This window comes from Lissotriton helveticus, chromosome 2_1 (genome assembly GCF_964261635.1).
Source record: "Lissotriton helveticus chromosome 2_1, aLisHel1.1, whole genome shotgun sequence".
Lineage (NCBI taxonomy): Eukaryota > Metazoa > Chordata > Amphibia > Caudata > Salamandridae > Lissotriton > Lissotriton helveticus.
In genome coordinates this window covers 879,313,223-879,324,529 of record NC_136059.1, presented here as the reverse complement: position 1 = coordinate 879,324,529, position 11,307 = coordinate 879,313,223, and the positions used below count along the sequence as shown (strand labels likewise).

The following is an 11,307-nucleotide window of genomic DNA, read 5'->3' as shown; positions in this document are numbered from 1 at the left end:
ACTTGTGCGTGTGATTGACTTGTACGGGCCATTGGCGGGTGGGGGGGTTCACGTAGGCTTGATGGGGGTGTGCGTGTCGTACTTGTGCATGCGGGTGTGTTGTACGGGCTGTTGGCGGGTGGGGGGTTTGCGTAGGCTTGATGGGGGGTGTGCATGTCATACTTGTGCATGAGGTTAACTTGTACGGGCCGTTGGCGGGTGGGGGGGTTCGCGTAGGCTTGATGGGGGGGTGTGCGTGTCGTACTTGTGCGTGCGGGTGTGTTGTACGGGCCATTGGCGGGTGGGGGGTTCGCGTAACCTTGATGGGGGGTGTGCGTGTCGTACTTGTGCCTGTGGGTGTGTTGTACGGGGCGTTGGCGGGTGGGGGGGTTCGCGTAGGCTTGATGGGGGGTGTGCGTGTCGTACTTGTGCGTGCGGTTGACTTGTACGGGCCATTGGCGGGTGGGGGGGTTCGCGTAGGCTTGATGGGGGGGTGTGCGTGTCGTACTTGTGCGTGCGGGTGTGTTGTACGGGCCGTTGGCGGGTGGGGGGGTTCACGTAGGCTTGATCGAGGGGTACACATGTGGTATGTGTTGAGGTCGCTTGCTGTGAGGCGAATTATCCCGTACGAATCAATCTTCATGCGCGAATACTTTGGGCCGTACGAATCGCGGACAGGCTTTTCGTACAGGATCTTACTAGTGTGTTTGTACGGCCTGGTTACAAATCGTACGGTAGGATTCACGATGCTTATTCGTACGGGTCAATATAGTATATGACAACAAGGGACCCCCTGATAAAGTTAGATAGTTCCTAGGTCAGGGCAACAATATTATAAAAATAACATATCCTAGGCAACTAATAGGTCCTATATGGATAACAATTGCTATAGTGACACAAATACTTGTAGCCTTCCACAAATAACCCTCATGTAGTGCACTTCAAATACATGTACTGACAGTAGACAACAAATTGATATTTATAGTTCATTTATTAAAAATATAAAATTTATTCAATCAAAGTTCAAACATAATAAAAAAGATTGTATTAGAAAATATTTGTCCAAACGATCATATTTCAAAATGGAAATCTTGTCAGTTTATAATACACAGTAGTTTTAAAAAAATAAAAAAAGAAATTTAACAATACAGCAAATCCAACAAGTGGTGTTAACGATCTGTCTCTACGCGCGTTTCGGCGTATTCACGCCTTCTTCTGGAGAACCACTCGACTTTTCTAAAAAAGAACAAGATGTATGGATAACTCTGTTACAAATTTATATTTACAGTTATTTGTGCACTACATTTACAATCTATCGGCTACATTTCTGAAAATTTCTAAGGCATTTCGCTAAGGTCGTTGGCTGTTGTAGATCATATTTCAGTTTCTTTTCCATGCATATTCATTTAAATCTCTAAACATCATTATCACGATAGATAGCTAATTGTATAACCAGTGAGATATTACTTTGAGATGACTATTAGGGTTTCTGTAGCCAGATTAGGTTAGTCTCAGGCGTTTTTGTAGCTAAATTTATCTATGGGTAGTTTTTAATATCTTTATATTATTTAGAATTCTTACCCCAGATACTTCTGTCAATCGATCAGGTTAGCACTAGGTTCTGGTTCTTTACACAGGTATATGATGTAGCTGTTGTATCCTTTAGTGGGAACAATTACAGAGAGAATGGGGATAAGGTACAGTACCCAGCAGATATATATAACTGCTTCTAATGTTACTAGTTGTGTATTCCTCCTTAACATCACAGGATTACCTTAGCTGTGACACTTGCGTCACTCTGCGTTATATTTCTTGATATTCCTATATTCGCCAGATGCGGTACGATTAGTCTATTTAGGTAGCGTTGTGCAGTATTATTTAAAGAGATGTGCACTGCAAGGTAAAATGTATTTTACTTTAATATATTTTGCAATTACTTCTTCAGCATCAAATTACAATTGACTGTTCCCTATACTTAGGATAAGGGAATATATATGTTTTACTAACCAATTTTTAGATGATACCGTATAGTAGGTGATATGGCATCTGCATTCAATTTTCACACATTTAAAACGAATGTGACCAAATTTTATGTCTGGACTTGTTAGGTAGAATAAGTTTTTCGAATTTTGATTTGTGTTTAAAAAAAACGTTCAACACAGTCGATAATATGGATTAGCTATATTAAATATTATCTGTATTGTGATTTATAATATTCTCTCACTAATGTTCTTTCAGAGTTTCATCTATGACTCCTGTGGAAGGGGTTTTTTTCTCTGCCGAAACGCACGTCGAGTCTTTATAACTAACTCTTCAGTATTTCCTATGTCATTTTGTATTCTGAATGTATAATCACTTGTAACATGTTTTTTATATGCTGATATGATGTATATGTTTTTTACTTATTGTGTTTGAATTTCCGTAAAGATTTTTTATATGTCACAATTTTACTGTATTATATAGTTTGACTTATATGTGTGAGTCTCTATATGATTTTTATCTATGTTAATTAAATATATATTTTTTAATATACACGCCATTTTTCGATAATTCTTTTCTCCACTGGTCCTAGACTCATTGGTCACACACTTTGATGGCCTAGGATTTTCTACCCACATTGGTTATTACCCTGCCCTAGGAGTCTGTGTATTACTGATACCCAGGGGGTCCTTGTTTTTTCTCTCAATCGAATGTATCATGGTCCAGGACACATTGGAAGAGATTCAATGATCAGATTATTTAGGCAATCATGGTACAATCCAAAGTTCAGACTAATTGCAGAATCTTTTTGTCAGAGATGCTTGATCTGCCAGCAGATCAACCCAAACAGAAAAACAGTTGTGAGCATTGGAACCATAGGACGGGAGGGTGGTCCTTTTACTAGATTACAGATGGATTTCATTGACATGCAACCCCATAACAAGTTGAGATATGTTCTGGTGATTATCTGTCTGTTTTCGAGATGGGTGGAAGCGTTCCCAACACGTCACAATGATTCAGTTACTGTGGCAAAGTTGCTTTTAAGAGAAATCATACCTAGGTATGGATTTCCGGTGACGGTCGAGACTGATCGTGGAACACATTTTGAAAACAGATTGCTAAAATTAATTCGTGAAGTACTGAACATAAAGCAAAAGCTCCACTGTGCTTACAGACCAGAAGCATCAGGTGTTGTTGAGCAAGTGAATGGCACAATCAAGAATAGAATAGCTAAAATGTGTCTAGCTACAGGAATGAAGTGGACTGACACACTTCCACTTGTTTTGATGTCTTTGAGAAGTACTCCAGATAGAAAAACAGGTTTAAGCCCTCATGAAATTGTCATGGGCAGAGTCATAAGACAAGCATTTGTACCAATTGGTAAACTTATGAGCATTAATGATAGCGTCATTTTGGAGTACTGCAAGAGCCTTTCTGACGTCGTGACTTCTGTGTTCCATCAGGTGGGAACTGAAGTGATAACCAGAGAAAAGGAACAAGCTCATGATCTGTTACTGGGAAACTGGGTGAGGACAAAAGTTCACCGGAGAAGAAACTGCTTAGTTCCAAGGTGGCAGAAGGCAAGACAGGTGATACTTGTCACAACAAATGCAGTAAAGTGCAGAGGTTTGAAGAGATGGATTCATGCTAGTCACACCATTCGTGTACTACCACCTGAAAATCCGGACGAAGGTGATACTACAGCTGATTCAGATTCTGAAGAAGAACCTGAAAGAGATCCAGATCTTGAAGATCGACAAGAAGGTCGACATCTGGAGAATTCAATTTCGAATGAGGCGTTGAATGAAGACACTGAAGAAATTGTGATTCAAGACTCTGAAAATGATGAAGATCTGCTAGAAAAGGAAGCAGAAGAAGAGTCTGATCAAGTGGTGATTCAAGATCAGGAGAGTATTGAAAAGCAGATTGGAAGCTCTGAAGGCAGGAACAGAAGTTCTGAAACTGGGAAGTTGGAAGTAATTGAAGAAGAAGACGAAATTCCAAGTACCAGCTATAAGGATGATGTTCCTAACAGAGTGAAACTGCCGAGTACATAAGTGCCTGAATCTAGAATTGAAATCTCAGAAAGCAAAACAGATGTAAGTGACGATGAATCCAAAGTGAGAAGTTCAAGGAAAAGACCTTGGAGAGCAGAGTGTAATCTAACTGAACCAAAGAAGAAATTATCAAGAAAAGGAGATAATTGGCCAAATGAACATGAGAGTCTAAAATTTAAATTAGTGAACAGATCAAAGGAGCAGGTTAATGAAGTTTCAAGTCAAAAAGGAGACTCAAATAAGAAAAATCAAGCAGGAAAGAAAATTGAATTGATTAACAGTCGGGCAAAAAGGGTGATTAGGCCTAACCAAAAGTATAAGTCACCTGAGTGGACTTATATAATAATACCACCAGTGGTGGAAGTAAATAGCAGTAGTCAGGAAGATTTAGATGACACGAGTGATAATGATTGACATTGTTTCCATATAAAGTTGAAATTTGTACTTGGCATAAGGCTGAAGAAATTGTGTTAGGTGACACAAGGTCGAAGAAATTGTGTTAGCTGGAAAAACACATTGATGTAAGACGCAAGGTCGAAGAAAAGCTGTTAGAAAGTAGGGTTTTCTTTTTAAAAAAAATTTAAAAGTAAAACAGGGGGTATATATTTATTAGTAATTTTTAAATTTTTGATTTTTTTTATAAGGCTCTTGTTTCAGAGTAAAGATGCCTTCTTCTAATAATAATCCGAGATGTTCTATCTTAAGGAGATGTTGCAAAATGTCTTCTATATGTGTGATTTTAATAATTTTGGTCTGGTTAATTTTAGCTGTCATTTTTCCTTTTGGTATTGACAAGGAAGAGTACAAGACTAATATGACAAGTAAAGTTGTGGCTAAACAAGATAACAGTAATGTAGTAGACAAGTCTAACAGATTATTGAGCACAAACCAGAGATCCACCAAGATAGATCTGGAGGTGACTTTTCTAGTAATACTTTTTCAAGACTTTTATCTGAATATGTTAAGGTTATGGATGTCAAAGATTGTTATATTTGTGTGAAACTACCTGCTTCTGTTTCTGAGGGGGTTACCTATAATATGCTTCCCCTTACTTATGGCATCACTTGTAGTGTTATAGCTAGTTTATTATATCAGACAGGTCGTTTGGAGTACTATTATTCTAACTATGATGACATTTTTGCAAACTTAAAAGTTGACAAAAGCTTGAATAAACATAAATATGCTAAACAGATGAGGGCATTTTTCATTGTAACTAATGAACTTACTTATAAGTATGCTTTTAGAAATAATTTAACTTGTAAATTGAGTAATGAAGAGAAATCTTTCTTAAACTTGGTTCAAGAGAGAAGGGCAATTTATAAACAAAATGACATGCTGAAACAAACCAAATCTAAGTTTTGGCAGATTGAAGATGAGAAGCTAAATGGTAGAACTGAAAATGTTGCTATTCACATAGTTAAACCTGTTAGTGGAAAGCTTTGTATTCGTAGAGATAATACTCTATTTGATAATTATTTTGAAGGTGCTAGTCAGTGTGAAGACACTTATCAAATCTTAGGGGGTTGGGGATTTAAAGGTGGTAAAGATCCAATTTTTCCTGCAATTTATTTTGTGTGCGTAAACATGGCCTACTACAATCTCCCAGACCACTGGTATGGGACCTGTTATGTTGGTTTAGTTTTCCCAAAGATTTTTCATGTAGATAGAAATGTAAAGGGTTCATTTAAAATTAGCAATCATCTGAGTAGATTCAAAAGGGAAAGTTTTTCAGAAATTTTGGGAGATATTTTTGGTGCAGTAATACCTTTGGTGGGTATAACCCTGAATGCAGTTAAAATCAGAAAAATATTTACAATTGTTGACAGATTGTCAACTGATACTGCTAGTGGATTCCAATTAGTTGATACTGAACTTATTGCCATGAGATTGATGAATATGCAGAACCGTCTTGCTCTTGACATTCTTTTAGCTAAAGAGGGAGGAGTTTGTGGAATATTACATGGCCAGCATTGCTGTACATATATTCCAGACAAGAGTCAAAACATTGAGATGTATATCAAAAACATTACAGAATTACATTCAGAAATTGTACCTTTAGAAGATGAAGATTTTTCAGAACGTTTGAGCAAAAGATTTGCAGTAATCAGAAAAATGGTTTCAAGAGATTGGTAGTTCAATTTTAGGCAAAATATTGTGTCCTTTATTAGTTATAGTTTTTGTGATATTTCTGCTAAAAATTAGTTTCATGTTACACAAGAGAAAGAAGTATCTAAGGGAAAAGAAAAGGATTTACAAGCTCAGAAAAGAACAAGAAAAAGAGATAGAATTAGAAGAGTTTCGTAGGTCACAATATGAGAGTTACAAACAAACAACTGAATCGAAAGTTTAGAAACACTAATACTGTGATTGTCAGGGGAGGAGCCTAGCTCGGGGACGGAATGGCCGCCTTTTAGCTTGGCTCCGTCGCCCCTCCGGCTAACCTCGACTATCCTGTCATTTATCCTGCACTGTGCCGATACCTCAATACAGAATTTGAAATCTAAAGACCCACACTTACTCATCGTTTGGTCCGGAGGTTCCTGTGTGCTGTGGGTCCGCAGCTGTGCCCTCGGTGGGATTGGGGCCTCCGGGCACTCGAGACCGGGACCTCGCCTGCGGGACCCGTCCGGCGGAGAAGAGATTGCCGGCCCCGGCCGCGAGAGAGAGCCACTGGTGGGAACCGTTGTACGTGTGCCCCGGAGATCCTGAACCGGCCCCGCTGATTGGACCGTGCGGCTGGAAGGGGACGAGATGTGCTGGGGGCTGACTGTGTGAAGGGGTCCCTTCGCCTTCGCCCTATCCGGCGACCCTGAACCCCGCGCCTGGCTCTCGCCTGTGGGGCCTGCCACTGTTCGGAGGGGACCCCCCCCCATCGGGCGCTCGCCCATCCTGTGCCGGTGAGGCCGTTGTTGGGTGCATCCGGAGGTCTGTAAAGTCCTACCTTTGGGAACTGTTTGGGGGCCCACGGTGAAGTGCGGGGCGGCGAAACTCACAAGATGGCTACCGACAACGCGGGGGGTGCTCCGCTCTGCACCGACACTCCTTGCCGGCCGGATTGTGCGGAGGCCTGGGTGTGTACCCGAGCGCCCACGCCCGGAGATGTCCTGGATGCCTTGAAGTCATTGTACGCTGTCTTGGCCCCCGGTGCCTCTACCGACTCCATGCGGGTCGCCGCCATTTTGGGCCGCCGCTCTTTCATGCACCCCTTTTGTCCTGATGCCGTCATTGCTTCGCCCCCCTCGGCTACGCCGGGAGCTGCTGTTGTAGTTCTTCGGTTGCTTGAATGGCCGGTGACTTTTGACCCTCTGCCTCCTCACCGCCTGGATTTCGAAGACTTCTACACGACGCGGTGCTCTGCTCCTTCCCGGATACCTGGAACTTCTGGTGGGCCGCTGCTTGCTCCCGCTTCGTTGGATTCGGACTTTAGTCCTGGAAGGGAAATTTTGTATTGTCGAACTGCGCGCCTGGACTCCGGCTTGCCTTTGCTTGCCCTGTCGTTGCTGCTACAATTGACTTGCTTTATTGACTTTTTGTATTCCCTCCGTGCGAAAACTCTCCCTGATTTATATCACTACCGTGACTTTGGACAACATTGCGATTATTTTGTGCTGGGTGGTCCGCTCTACGTTATCCTTTATTGGGTTGGTTTCGTGGTTAGGAAGGGATGGGGGTGAGTTGTACGACATGATAGTTTGCTGGTTTACCTGCCCGTTGCACTGATGTTTGTACTCCCGCCTGGTGAAACGTTACAATCTCCTGCTCCTCCCCCTCCCTGTGGTTTTTGCTGTATGTGAAGGTGTAGTATTGATTTGATACTTATTCATTCGTTGGTCGGGGGAGGGTCGTAGCAGAATGTGTTTGCTCATGTCCTCTGGCTCCTCCCTCACACTTTATTTTTGTTTCGTATTTCTTCTCCTCCTCTTATTGTCTTCTTCCTCTACTTTCCTTTTTCACTATATTTCGGGTTTCGGATTAGGGCAACAGGCACGCTGTTTGGAGGGTAGGCAGTAGCCTTCTGCAGGGGTGCGGGGTGGGATGGGTGGGCGGGGTCTTTCAGATGTTTTCTTTTGGTTCTATGGCCCTTTTCTATCCCTTTATAGCGGTGCCGCTTCTGTCCTCGCTTCTCTGGCATGAGTGGGCTGGGGTCTGTTGCTGTGCCATTTTTATTGGTTACAATGCTTCGTTATGACTGCCATACCCTTCTTTTCGCTAGCTCTCCTTTTTCTGTATTATTAGCCGCGGGTTGCCTGGCCCGGGGTGGCGCCCGTCTTGCACGATTGTGTTTTTTCTTTTTTATTTCTTTATTTTCTTCTTTCTCCTTTCCTTTCCCCCCCTTCTTTGTCCTTCTTTGGTTTCCTCCCCTTTGTTTCCCCCCAATTTTTCCCCTTCTCCCTTCCCTTATCCCCCTTCCCCTTTCCCCCCCTCCCTCCCCCCTCCCCTTCCCCCCCTTTTTCCCAGGCTCGTATTGCAAAAATGGGTTCGGCTCGTACAGTTTATCCGCTCCCCTTGCCTCTGTTAGCGTGTTATTGGGTGGGGGACATGAGATCTTGGTAGCACTTGTATGCTTCTCCACTATATAATTGCGTTTGTTTTGTGCTATTGTAGACTCGTGCTTTTACATCCTCTCCCCCCCCACACCCCCCCCCTCTCCTTTCGTCTTGGCATGGGTGTATTCCTGTCTCTGGGGTGTCCCGACTTTGTGAGTCAGCCATGAGCCTTGTCCCCTCATTATAAAATAGACCTCATTGATCCTGGTATTGGGCCGTTATTGCTGCTTATTTCATTTGTAGCGTTCTTTAATTGTGTTTGCTTGCCTGCCAACTGGCCTTATGTTGCTTATTTCCATCCTTGATGGTCTTTGACTTGTGGCCGGCCAGATTGGTTGTAGGCCCACGCATGTTTATCCTAATGATGCAAATAAAGGTCTTCAAAAAAAAAAAATACTGTGATTGTCCAAAACATGTTCAAGGGTTTATAAAATATTTTCTAAAATTTTGGGTGTAGTTTGGTGATTTTGAAATCACCCGATGAGGGAGTTGATGGAGCGAGGTTCAGAATGATATTTTGTTCTAACTCACAAAGTTAAACTTCCTTAAAACAGTAACCGTATTAACTAGTTTGTGATGAAAAGTATTAACCAACTTAGTTTTAAAAATGCATATACACGAGAAACACGAGGGAATAACTCATGTGCTCTTTGTTGCAAAAGCAAGTGTGTATAAAATAATAAACTAACTTTGTCTATTGTCTTTGTCAGTATTAAATGCGGCTGTTTAATTAATGGCATGTGCTTATTTGTATGCTTATGTTATGTCTTTACGTCTTTATGTGGCATAAGCTCGTAGAGAATCCTGCGGCCTAAAAGAAGAAGGTAGATATGAAATGCAGCTTTGTGTGCACAGCTAGGTAACATAAATTAATGGGTTAATATTTAGCAAAGGGGGTGGGTAACAGAATGGGTCTCAATTCTCTAATTAATTGATGTCTTGTGTTTGTTTAAATAATAGTTTTCGAGTGAGGTCTAAAAAGCACATTGAAATAATGGCGTTTTCGAGTCCTGTCCAGAAAGAGCCCTGCATGGAAGTGGAAACTTTTACCACGTTGACAAGTTTTTGCAAATTCAAATAAACTGTGCTAAACGTGCTCTTGGAGAGAAAGATTCAAGGACAGGAAGCGGCAAAGCTTGCCAAGCCAAGGAAGTCGTGTTCTGTAGCTCAAATGAAAGTAACATTTTTAAGGAAGCTGCGTGACTTGAAAATAAGGGACAATGGACTCTAAAAAAAGCCCGATCTAGGCTTGGAGAATGGTGACGACACCACATGTGCTGACATAAGTCAGCCAGTGAGGACACTGGATGGCAAAGAAATGTGTTCATTTTAGAGAAGATTAGCTAGTTAGAAAGGTATAAAACCTGGCCCCATGGGCAGGAGGGCGCTTCTCGCTTTCCGATTCCTGAAGGGCGTGACGTGCTGTTGGACTCTTTGGCGCACGTAAGGATAGCAGATTTTAATGATTTCCCTTTTAGGTGGAGCGAGTTTTAGACAGGGAAATAGAATTTAGGGAATGGAAACAGTAAATTTCTAATTCATGCTAATTGATTTGCCGTTAAAGTGTCGGTCTAATATGTTTTCTCCTTAATAAAGCTGCTTGCATTTTTGCTAATAAAATAAAGATTCTTAATAAAATGCTCTTTCTTGAATAATAAAGTTAATAAAATTAGATTTTGAAACGACAAGCTGGTCTTGTTTATTCATGGTCTAGTTACCATTAGCTGATCCATTTACCTAAGTGACATAATTACAATGATATATGATTAAAACCATGGAAAGAAATGATAAACTGCAGTTGTATATAAAATTGTAAATAGTTTGTGAATAGTTCTGTTTAATTAGGTCACATGATTCAGTCGCCCAAAAATTGTCTCGTTGGTATATGGGCCTTGTGAGTGATTTATGATTAATGGTGAGTATTGTGGAGTTGGGTAGCGTTGGTGAGACAGTTTTTCCTTAGGGGCGCTGGATCACGTGCAATGGAGACGTTTCACGACCGAGCTACTATGATGCTCGATTCGGACAGCCTGATCGAGTCGGAGATTCCGGGTCGCAATAGCTCCCGGAGAAGGACTTTGGGGGTCCGCATCAGACCCCCTGTTACCCGCAGCCTTACGACCCGGACACAGGGGGAGACCCATTGGTCTCCCCAACACAGGCATGTACGGTGCGGATGGCACCGGTGCGTATCCACTGTAGGGGGCGCAATTGTCCGCAACGTACACATTCAGTCAATGGGAGCCCATGTACGCGCTGTACGACCGGCTCCCTTTGACTTCTATGAGAGTCCGACCGAACCGGATCCGACAGCATACAGCCGCATCCTACTCGTTCGGTGGGACTGCAGGAGTCCGGATCGGTCGGAAAACACCCCGGATCCGGCTCCGTCGGAGTGATTTCTGATCGGAATCGGCCCCTAAATAGGCAGTCACAAGTCCAGTTATCTTGCAGGCACTAGGGTCAATGGTGCACCAGGTGCAGTGGAACTTGGCCCACAATTTGTGGAACTTTTTTTCTTACGTTGAGGCTGCACAGCATTTACTGTTTACCGATACCTATCCTACCCTGACTGAACGCATTTAAAGTGTACTTTTTTTACTCTGCTTTAGTGGGTGGAACTTTTTTACCTATTTTCACATTCTTTATAATATTGTTCCACTAATTAAATAGCATTTTCGGTAACTAGACATAATATCAAATTCAAAATATAGAATAGCCATAATATCGAAGTAAAAATATAG

General features: G+C 42.0%; 1 long non-coding RNA gene across 1 annotated transcript; it reads right to left on the bottom strand.

The window, feature by feature from the left end:
- Nucleotides 1–1,143: 1,143 nt before the first annotated feature.
- LOC144819534 (uncharacterized) lies at nucleotides 1,144–2,057 on the bottom strand. The gene is made up of 4 exons (XR_013607432.1): nucleotides 1,987–2,057; nucleotides 1,754–1,872; nucleotides 1,561–1,639; nucleotides 1,144–1,215 (listed from the first exon to the last, which is right to left on the bottom strand). It is a non-coding gene; the product is annotated as an uncharacterized LOC144819534 (long non-coding RNA).
- Between the last annotated feature and the right edge of the window lie 9,250 nt (nucleotides 2,058–11,307).